This window comes from Pinus tabuliformis, chromosome Q, assembly GCF_031772625.1.
Source record: "Pinus tabuliformis cultivar Carrire ecotype Pingquan chromosome Q, CPIR1, whole genome shotgun sequence".
Taxonomy (NCBI): domain Eukaryota; kingdom Viridiplantae; phylum Streptophyta; class Pinopsida; order Pinales; family Pinaceae; genus Pinus; species Pinus tabuliformis.
Genome location: NC_142296.1, coordinates 788,115,898 through 788,128,138, shown reverse-complemented (window position 1 = coordinate 788,128,138; position 12,241 = coordinate 788,115,898).

The following is a 12,241-nucleotide window of genomic DNA, read 5'->3' as shown; positions in this document are numbered from 1 at the left end:
AGAGGCATGCAGAGGTCGAGAGAGAGCTCAGAGAAGCCAGAGCCGAGAGCCACGAGCCAGAGCCAGAGCCAAAGCCAGAGCCAGAGCTAGAAAGCCTGAGAACTTTAGAGCCACGGATAAGATGGTGTTCTAAGACCATTGTGTTTAGTGTAAACCAGTGGAGTTGAGTGTGGAGATTGTAAAAGGATTTTTCCATAATTCCAGAGGGCCTAGTGTGAGTTGACTAGAGCTCAAGGAGATGTAGCCCGAGAGTTTTGGGTGAACTCCATATTATACTATTGTTATGTGGGATTTCTTTTTGCTGCATTGTATCTGCTGCTTTATTTGCTATTACATGTTTTATATCAGTTCAAACAAATAAACTTAAAACACATAAACAGTTAAAAACAAACACAAGAATACACCTATTTCAAGCATTATTAATTCCACAATTGGTTAATCATAATATCTTGGGGAATATTTAAGCTTTGGAAGTGGGAGAGGTTCTTGTAAGCTTGACAAGAAGCCTTTAGTGCTCCATTTTCAAATCAGGTGGTATCAGAGCCTGAGATTGATTAACCTCACCTTCTAGAAGGTGATATCAAAGCTTATTATACCAGAGCAAGTGGTATTAGATCAGAATGCTTGATTGATAGAGCAAATATTGCTTGTCTGAAAGGTGTTTAAACTGTCAGAGGTTGGTTGTATGCTTGTTTGCAGACAGACTATTGTTTGAGTTTGCAAAGGTGAAGGGAAAGCTATGATAGCTAAGTCCAGGAGAGGACAAGAAGGAAGAAGGGCTAAAGGCATTCTTCTTATCCCAAAGGACCTCAAGGCAATCCTTGAAGCACAAGAGGTTTGTTGCAAAAGGTTTCTTGAATAAGCTCTTTATTAATCTTGTTTGAAGTTCTTTTGTTCATTGGCATAATGACAACTTCTACAAGTGAGTCCTCAAATTCTTCTTTCTTCACAAGATTCTTTGATGAAGACAAGAAGCAAGACTTGTTCACCATGATGGATATGGTGAGGGAAATGTATGAGGATGGAAGGAAGAGTAGCATACTTAGAGAGCAGTTGAATTCCTTGGAGGAAGAGAAGTAGTTGCTTTCTGAAAAATTGCAGGAAATGGAGAGGCAACTTCATATTGCAAATATGAACCTGAAAATTATGCATGATTTGGAGTCATAGCTCTTTGTTGCCAAGGAAGCCTTAGTCAAGTATCAGCTTGAATAAGAGGTAAACAATTCTTGTTTTTCTTCAAATTCTTCTAATAATGCTTATATTGGTTCTTTTGAAAAACATACTAGAGGCATAGGGTCCAAGCTAATGTACAAGATGGGCTATGAAGGAAAAGGCTTGGGTAGACATGCACAAGGTATTGTTGAGCCAATAATAGTTGAGGAAAGGCCTAATTATTTAGGTCTTGGCTATGGAAAGTCTTATGGTGAAAGTTTTAAAGCTGCCATGAAGGCCATTGAAACAGCTCCAAGAAGGAGTTGCATTGCAGGTCTTCTACCTCAAGAGAGTGAAGATTGTATTTAGGAGGAATTCAATAGCTTGAAACATCATTCGTAGGATGGAGGTGTTCAGAAGCACACACTTGAACCAGAGAGTTGTGGAAACTCTGAAAGCCTTGAAGAGATTGATAGTGTTCCAAAGGGAACCATTTCTTCATTTGATTCACCTCCTCATGAAGGCAATAAAGGTGAAAGAGAAAGGTATAAATCTGGTTCTAACCATATTCCTTTTGATTATGTTCAACATGGTAAATTTCCACATAGATATGGGAAAAGAATTACATGTTCCTTTTGTGGTTTGGATAACGATAATGTTTCTAGATGTTGGAAGAGGATAACCACATGTAGGAAACTTTTGAAGGAAAGGAAGCAAGAAGCCAAAGGTCCATTGGACAAGGCAAATCATGCTATCAAGAGGATGCTCATGTGTTGCACCTGCTGCCATAAGCAAGGGAATCTTGCTGAAAAGTGTTGGACTATGAATCCAAAAATGCTTCCACAAAAGATGAATAAAGTGGAAAGAGAAGATGGTAGAAATGGAAAGGAAGATTCCATGATTGATGTGTTGCAGGATGATTCACATGTTGATGCTGATGTGCAGACAAAGGAAAGACCCTTAAAATGGATTGGTAAGAAATGGCTAGAGTTCTTATCCAATTAAGATTGCATGTCTATTGATATAAGGCATCTATTTACATTTCTTTCTTAACGGCATGCAAGTTGCAGGATTTTACCAAGAAGGTGAATGGAGAATTTGAGTAGGAGATTCACTTTGTTGCTACAACATTATGTTCATTTCAGCTTTGAAAGTACAGTGTGCTTAAGCAAAAGTTGAAGGATGAAATGCGTGCATGAGAATGTTGTGCAAGAACGCAAGGATGTTGATGATTTCCTTGTTTTTGAGCATGTGTGTGTGATTAACTTGAAGGGTTGATTGCTTTGACATGCATGTGATGCAATGTTGACTTGGTCTCCAAGATGGAGATAATGATGAAGTGTTTCATCTTTGAAAAAGAGTCCTAGAGGTCTTTTTCTACATGCTTGACTTGAAGGGTCATTTGTTTTAAAGGCATGTTTTGTGGGCTTGTTATCTAGTCCATCATTTGTATGCAGATGTAAGACATGGAGGTATTCACAAGATGTGAAAATTTGTTTCTTTTGTTGAAGCAAGAGTTTAGTCCATCTAGTTGTTGTCTGTATTTTTGTTGTTGTTAACAGTTGTAGTTGACAGCTTGTCAAATAGGTACAAATGAAATTTTTTTGGAGCATATGTACTTCACATTTGTTTGAGCCACCTTGGATCATGATCAAGGCAGAGAAGTTAAAACTACCTTCTGTGACCATCTCAACAGGAGTTCTGCATGAAGTCAAGGAGGAAAATAGTTCTTCCCAAGAGGACCAGCACATCCAGGAAGGAAAGTGGTTAGAGACTTTGGTTCAGAGGCATTATGCAAGGAAATTGTATGGAGGTTGAAAGAAGAGGGTGCTATTACTCTCATTTACTGTTCAGATCAGTATATCATTCTTTTGGAGACCAAAAGTTCTTTTAGTGGGAAGGTGTGATCCAAAATGGATCTAAGATAGACTTCTGAGTCTAAATTGTTCCTCACAAAGGAAAATGAAAGTCCAAGGATGCTATTGGAAATATTCCCATTGAATAGATCGTCTCATTTTGAATCTACTACAACTTGAATGGGCTAAAATGGACTTCGGATGATGAAGTTATCGTAGGAAGAAGGTTGCCTTTGTCCTTTGGAAAAGGAGGCATTTCTTCTAAAAATGGGCTAAAGGCCTTCTAAAGGAAAAATCGCATCAGAAGGGTTAAGCGGAGGACTTAAGGCAAGGGTGAAAGGAACCCCTGACTGCGACCTTTGACTTATCACATTAGAGGTAGGCCTTCACCTGATTTCGGGACCCCAGACAAGGCGACATGCGATTGCGATAATTAGTGATCGGAGTGATCGACTGATCGATGATCGAAGGAGCAGAAGGTATAGACCCCCGTCGATGTGATACACGAGGTGTGATATCAACGATCGGTGGATCGGCAGATCGGTGATCCCTGATACAAAGGGCCGTTGGGCACGCGACTTGTGATAAGCTAATAAGGGTCAGACTCGATGGGAATTATAAGCTCGATTACATAATATTTGAAATCTAGAAATTTAGATTTTCAATGTATTTCCTGTGTAAATGGGGTTTTGGCCATTATGCCATGTGATAGCGATTTGCGATAGAATGGTGGACTCGAAAGGTTTATAAATGTAGCCCTATAAATTTTAAGTTCTATGGTAAGCGGGATTTTGGGCGGGCCTGAGGCAGTAAGTGGTATTGGACGGGTTCTGCCCGAACCCATACACTGGTCGACACGTGGCATGGCACAGGAGAGAGAAAACTACCTTTTTGGGTAGGTAATCTCCATGCACATAAGCCACCTGAAACAAGCTTTCAGTCATTGGATCGAAGATCATGCAGATCAACGATGGGCTTGTGATAGCCATAAAAGGGTAGACCTGATAGGGTTTATAGGGGTGATTTCAAAATGGTTAAAGTCTGGATTTCACACCTGATAGTGTATTTTCTGTAAAATTCTATGTAATGGAATTTTGTTCCATTTTCAGGTTTTCTCCTGAAGAAAGGGTCGATTGCTTTGTAACAGCCCCTGATCATTGTGCCACGTGACATGTGGGCATTTTGTAAACAATGATGCATTTGTAACACATAGAGCCATAGAGCCCGAAGCCAAAGGGCCAGATGAAGAGATAGAGGAATGATTATACACAGAGAAACAGACGGGAAGCTGTAGAGCCAGAAGAATGCCTCAAAGAAGCTAGAGAGCACGATTGAGGAAAAGAGCAAGCATCACAGAGAAACTGAGGGAGTTTGAGGAGTTGCTTGGAGGTCGAGTGAAAGAGAGCTGAAAGTTGTTGAGACAGCCACTTGGAGGTCAAGCGAATTATAGAGTCATATAGAGGCCGAGAGAGAGATCAGAGAAGATAGAGTCAAGAACCAAGAGCCAGAGCGAGAGCGAGAGCCACGAGCTAGAGCCAAGAGCCAAAGCAAAAGCTAGAGCCAGAGCCAGAGCCAGAGCCGAGAGCCAGAGTGAGAGCCAGAGCCAGAAAGCCTAAGAGCTTCAAAGCCAAGGATAAGATGGTGTTCTACGCCCATTATGTTCAGTGTAAACCAATGGAGTTGAGCATGGATCTTGTAAAAGGACTTTTCCATAATCCTAGAGGGCCTAGCGCGAGTTTGCTAGAGCTCAAGGAGACATAGTGTGAGAGTTTTGGGTGAACTCCATATTATATTGTTGTTATGTGTGACTGCTTGTTGCTGCATTATATATGCTGCTTTATTTTCTGTCACATGTTTTATATCAATTCAAGCAAATAAACTTAAAACACATAAACAGTTAAAAACAAACACAAGCATACACCTATTTCAAGAATTATTAATTTTGCTATTTGTTAATCATAATATCTTGGGAATATTTAAGCTTTGGAAGTGGGAGAGGTTCTTGTAAGCTTGACAAGAAGCCTTTAGGGCCCCATTTTCAGATCAATAGGAGCCATTGATCCTGTTGATTCTAGTTTGATTACCTTCGATCTCGAAAACCATGTTCCTCGTCTTCCTCACCAGATTTCTTTTCTAATTAAAGTTATTATAAAAGGAAAGACAATCCATCATATTGTTATTGATTAAGGTGATTCCACCTACATCATGTTTGTTTCATGTTGGAAATCCATTAGCTGTCCACCCCTTAACCAATGTTGGAACACCTTGGAGGCCTTTGATGCCAGAGGCTATTGTAATTATGGTATTCTCACAAGTTTTCCTATCACTTTGGAAGGGAAGACTGTCGAGCTAAAGTGGAAGTTCTAGATGCAAATATCCATTACAACTTTCTAATTGGCGAAGTTGGACCCATGCCATGTTTTGTGTGGTTTCCTCTTTGTTCTAGGTGCTCCATTTTCCTCATGAAGGAAAAATTGTCACCATCAACCAATTGTCCTTTTTCTCTTTTGGTGCCTTGAACAACAACGTCCCATATGTTGGAAATACTGAAATTCCATATGAGAGTGTGGGGGCAAGTATTTTTAAAGATTCTTCTTTGATGGGAACTTTTTCTCTCCCACCTCCGCATGTCACCTTGATCAATATGATCTTTGTCTCTACAGATCCATGGATTATTCCTTCTTTGGATCAAATTAATTCATTTGGTGATTCCATGCCACTAAGTCTGTTGGGACAATATTATCATGAAATTGTCTTATCTTCAGCGGATGCTTCTGTAATTCATTTTGTTTTCAGTATGAACCTCGATAACTATGCGCAATGTCCTTGTCATGGTTCTTGGGATTCCCAGAATCCTTTGAATGAGATATTCCCCACCAAGGAGAATATTGTTGAGGTTATGTCTCTTGATGAAACTCCTTGGAACGATATTCATCATCATTCTTCTTTTCTTCCAAGCCTAAGTGAGATTCCCTTGTGTCTTGAAGCTTTCGTTTCTCATAACCTGACGCATCCAATCCAAACACATGTTTTGGTGCATGAAGTCATGTCTGAAGGTAATATGGGAAATATTACTGCAACCTTGCCTGTTGACATTTCAGTTCAACTTGAAGTTGTCAAAATATTACAATTGGGAGCATCTCTTCCTCCTCATGAGATTAAGATTTTCTTGCCTCCTTTCATGAGATTTTTTCACCGAGTTTTCATTGTTTTCCCATTATTGAAACAAGGTATTCATCCTATGACTCATAACCCTCACTCACTCGGGGAGAAAACTTCAGTTTTATTCTTTGTTCATCGATTACCCGAGTCCGAAAATGGACTTCATATGAACCTTTTACGCTTGGTAATCCGTGTAAATATTACTTTTGTAAATTAGTGTGTGAATTCATTGGTGTGTGGTTTTGATTTTTTGGTGTGATTATTTGCTTTGCAGACACATTGTTTCTGCTTACCTTGTGTTCCACTCGGTTCATCCTGGGATGAACAACTAATAATATTGCCGAATATAGTGCAATCATTGAATTGTTGTCAGAAGTAGTTTCTCTTGGAATTAGAAATTTAGTTGCTAAATTAGATTCACAACTCATTGTGTTACAATTGAATAATAATTACTCAGTAAGAAATCCCCAAATTTTGCGTATGTATCTATGTCTTCGCTTACTGGAAAGAAATTTTGATTTTATCACATATCAACACATTCCATGTAACTTGAATACATTAACACATGCATTAGAAAATTATGTTCTTGATAGAAATTTGCGTAATTTGTAAAACTGGTCATATCATCATGATACATGAACACATAAGTAGAAAATAAAACATGCATATGTATATGTATATGTATATGTATATGTATATGTATATGTAATGTATATGTATATGTATATGTATATGTATATGTATATGTATATGTATATGTATATGTATATATATATATATATATATATATATATATATATATATATATATATATATATATATATATATATATATATATATATATATATATATATATCGTTCCTGTTAGAGTTTTTCCATCAAAAGCTCAAAAAATAAAGTGTTCCAAGAAACATGGCTTTCAAAGCCTACAACCATGTAAAAAACAAATAGAAACTTTATTCTCTCGCATGATGCTCGCGATAACATGAGACAACTCTAATCGCTCGTCTATAGTCGCATATTCTAGAATCCCATAGGTGATCACTTCCAGATTGTGTTCCATCTCTACCATGGGATCTACTCCTTCCTCATATGGAGCATTCTCTATCTGACGTGCTACTGGTCATTCTATTGGTGACATGCCAGGAGGCCTTTCTAATCCAACATCTGCACATTTATCACAAGTTAACTCTCAGATACACTTTCATAAAAAGTTCATAAAACTTGAAAAAATCCAAAAACAAATTTTACCTGCATCAGTCCACTGTTCACCCAGTGGTAGAGGTAGACCCAAATGCCATCTGGAATTTGTACCTACATAGGTGTAGTCATCCACAATGATCAGTTGATGACCAACTGTTGGGCCGAGGAAAATGTATGTTTTCTCCTCGTAAATAGCATAATTAAGGATTTTTCTTCACATGTTTATATTCGTTTTATGGATAAAAGGAGAGAAAACAATAGCAGAAGATGGGTAAAATTGATTAGTAACAAATTAGATAAATCTGGGCACAGAAAACTGACTTTCACTATCTTTATATGCAGGTATGCGGATTGGATGATTGTTGTTCAATCGATAGAACAACAGTAGCCGGTAAAGGAAAAAAGACAGTGTTCTGAGCATGGAAGACATCGGAATACCAGGAGGACCAATGCTATTTTAGGATGAAATCATATCGAGTGTTAAAAAATCCTTAGGATCCCCTAATCCTGAGGATTCACTTATATCTATTTACTTTTCAAAATGTTATATAAAGCCATAAGACGAACTGAACACCTAGTTTAGGAATTCGCAGATTGTAACTATTCTTTTTCGACATATAATACTTTCATATCGGTGATGCTGTAGCTCTCTTATTGATTTTAGTGAAGAAGGCTACGTTTAATTTATAATTGTATTATGAATATCTAACGATGGGGACTTCTGGAGACTTTGGGCCCAGTCAATATAAGATCTACTACTTCAATTGTGTTATAATCATTTTTGTTTATTATTCACTGTTTATTATTGTTAGTTTGCAAAGTTAGTATCGTTCTAATTACTGTGAAGATTGATGATTCTAATTTGTGTTTGTTGTTCATTCAAGATTCTATATTTAGCTGTGTGATTATATATGCGTGATGCTCTTTATTGAATTGGTTATGTTAATTCTAGATTGCTGTTCATTCTAAGGTAACACTATCATAGATTTCAAAGCTAGAGTGATTTCTTTCCATGAGATGTTTATATGGTTATTTGTTGTTCAATTGTCATAGCTTTCCTTCATGTTAAATGAGTTAGTTTCAATACCAGTTAGATTGTCAAGTGTGATTCTTTCTATTTTCATTCTAATTCAGTTTCTTACAGAATAGATTAAGTAGCTTTGAATGTGTGTTATGATTTCCTTTCAGTAGTGTTTGGATTGAATTTACAGAATTAGACATTAGCAATTGCAACGATTCCGACATAAATTCACCTCTAAATCACTGCATATATAGTACTGACACTCTTGAAATAAAAAGACTTGCCCTAGGTTGATGATTAATGTAGGTATTAAGATTTCTTGTAATAAGACATCTGTAGGTTTCAACCCTGTAAAGAAATTACCTGCATACGAATTCTAAAACACAGAAAATAAACAATGCGAGAGCATAACAGATAAAACACATATACACAGAGACTTTCCCCTGGATCCCAAAACCAGGACTACTAGCTTGATTTTTCATTATGTTCCTTTCAATGTTATAATACATATTTATACGTGCCAAAGCATCCAATACCATGGACAAAAAAACATTGCGTCCAATACCATGGATCGAAAACCATCGTCTCCAAAAACATGTGTGAAAATCATACACAAAACCATAGGTGGGTCTGCCCAACCTAACATAAGGTCCAAAACCAAGTGACCCCCCCGCTACACAATCAGCGCAACGAAGGGGCACTCTGGCCCCCCTCTAACCCCCTGGTTAATTACATGGGCTAGTCATGGAAAGAATATAGCACAACCGAACATTCTCCCACTTGTTGTTTTATTTCCACAGGGGGCCACAAGAGCGCTTAGTCATTTTTCCAGCCCTGAAATGCCCATTGTCTCTCTACACCAAGAGAACTTCTCAAAGCTCATAGATTTTTTCAATGCATCTGCAGTATTTTTCAAAGTGTCCACCTTTATCAGCAACACCTTTTTGTCTTCTATCATATCCGTCACAAAGTGATACTGAACATCAATGTGCTTTGTCTTTGAATGATATGCGGGGTTCTTTGCTAAGAAAATTTCACTTTGGCTGTCACAGTCTATCCTTATAGCTCCCTATACTAACCCCATACTTGAACACAATCTCTGCAACCAAACTGCTTCCTTGCTTGCATGAGTGGCTACCATGTATTCTGCCTCTATAGTTGATAGTGCCACTACAGATTGTTTCTTACTCATCCAACTGACTGCACCTCCAAATAGGTTAAACACATACCCACTTGTAGATATTCTCATATCCAGATCTCTAGCCCAACCTAATCTTCCTTGGTAGCACAAACCATAATCACTAGTGCCACACAAATACCTGAAAACCCACTTCACTGCTGTCCAGTGCTCCTTCCCTGGTTTTGACATAAACCTGCTCAATACTCCCATTACATGTGCAATGTATGGTCTAGTACAGACGATTGCATAAATCAGGCTACCGATTGCACTTGCATATGGAACATGGGACATGTCCTCTTCCTCTTCTTGTGTCTTGGGACACTGTTCAACAGATGACCTCACACCTACAGGAATAAGAACCTTCACCGGTTTACTATCCTGCATATTAAACCTCTGTAGTATTGTCTCAACATACTTCCTCTAGTTTAAGTAGAGCTTCCTCTTTGCTAGATCTCTTTTAATTTCCATGCCCAAAATATAGTTTGCAGCACCAAGATATTTCATGTCAAATTTGGAGGACAATTGGGTCTTCAAATCCTAGATAATTTCTTTATCATTTCCAACCAGCAACATATCATCCACATACAAGACGAGATAAATAACATGGTCACCAATTAATTTAAAATACACATAGTGATCTTCTTTGCTTCCGGTGAAGCCAAGTCCCCGTATAATGTATCAAATTTCTGATACCACATCCTTGGTGACTGTTTTAACCCATACAAAAACTTCTTTAACTTGCATACCAATTATTTCTTACCCTTCACCGCAAAGCCTTCAGGTTGCTTCATGTATATTTCCTCTTCCATATCCCTGATGAAGAAATGTTTTCTTCATATCCATCTGTTCTACCTCAAAATCAAAAGCAACAACAATAGATAAAAGTAATCTAATAGAAGTTACCTTGGCAACAGGAGAAAAAATATCACCAAAATCAATTCCCGACACCTGGGAATAACCTTTTGCTACCAACTGAGCTTTGTATTTCTCCACCTTTCCTTCTGCATTTGTCTTCTTCTTGAGCACCCATTTTCTGCTAATGGGTTTCCTTCCAGTTGGCAACTCCACCAGATCCCAAGCCTCATTTTTGTGCAAAGATGCCATTTCATCAACCATGGCCTCTTTCTAGAGTTTTCCATCCTCTGAATCCACTTCTTCCTTCACAGTTCTGGGATCATCATCAGTAACAGACAAAGAAAAATTTGAACAGAAAGCAAATGGATTATACCTTTCTGGCTGCCTTCTTTCTCGAACTGATCTTCTCACAGTCAGAGTTTGTGGCTCTTCATCTTTTGATTCCTCCTCTACTGTAGAGTCTGATTCTTCCTCCTTTAGCTCAAACTCTGTCTTCTCAGGTTCCTTTGTTGGACTTTGTGTTTAATAACATCTTTCACCTCTCTGAACACAACATCTTGGCTGTACACAACCTTCCTTGTTACTGGGTTCCAAAGCTTATAACCCTTTAAACCATCCTTATTCCCAATAAAGATGCACTTTTCAGATTTACTATCCAACTTGGTTCTTTTCTCCTTTGGAACATGTACATATGCATCACATCCAAATACCCTCAGATGTGAAAGAGAGGGTTTCTTACCAGTCCATACTTCTTGTGGAGTCTTATCCTCCAATGCTGATGAATGTGACCTATTGACCAGGTAACATGCAATATCCACCGCCTTTGCCTAGAATTCCTATCCTAACCCGACAACACTGAGCATGCTTCTTGCCCTTTCCATCAACGTTTTATTCATTCTTTCTACAACTTCATTTTGTTGAGGTGTATATTAAGTAGTCTTTTGTCGTGCTATACCACACTTCTTACAGAATTCTTCAAATTCCTTGCTGCAAAACTCTCCACCATTATCTATCCTCAACACCTTTTTTCTTCTTCTCTATCTCATTTTCCACGAGAGCCTTAAATTATTTAAACCTGTCAAAGGCTTCAGATTTCTTCTTAAGGAAATATATCCATGTATTCCTTGAGAAGTCATCTATAAATGATACATAGTACATTGACTTACCCAACGATGGAACCTTCACAGGTCCAAACACATCACTGTGCACAGGTTCTAATATCTGTTTTGCCCTCTTACTACCAGAGGGGAAACTCACCTGATTCTGCTCCCATATACATAATTTTCACAGAAATCAAAATCCAGAGAGACATTACTCATACCTTCTACCATACCTTTACCATGAAGTATTCGAAGGCCCTTCTCTCCAATACATCCAAGCCTTTGATGACACAACATGGTCTTCTCTCTAGAGACCACTAGATTTTTTGTCAGGAACCATAAAACCGTTGCACCCATCAACAACAGTGCTACCTTGTATCTTGTACAGAATTCCAATTAGAACTCCTTGCATCAATACTAGTGCTCCCAAAACCATTTTGCAGGTATCCTTCTCGAACGCTTTTTTTACACCTGCATCATCCAACTTGCTTATAGAAATTAGATTTCTGGCCAATGTAGGAATATGCAGAACACCCAGAAGTGTTCTAACCCTTCCACCTTGCAACTTCAACTTCACTTTTCTGCGACCAATGATTCTAGCCTTCCTATCATCCCCTAAGAAGACATCACTGCCATCATATTTCTCATACTCACAGAACCACTCTCTATGGGGAGTGAAGTGAAAGGATGCACCTGAGTCAATCAACCATGC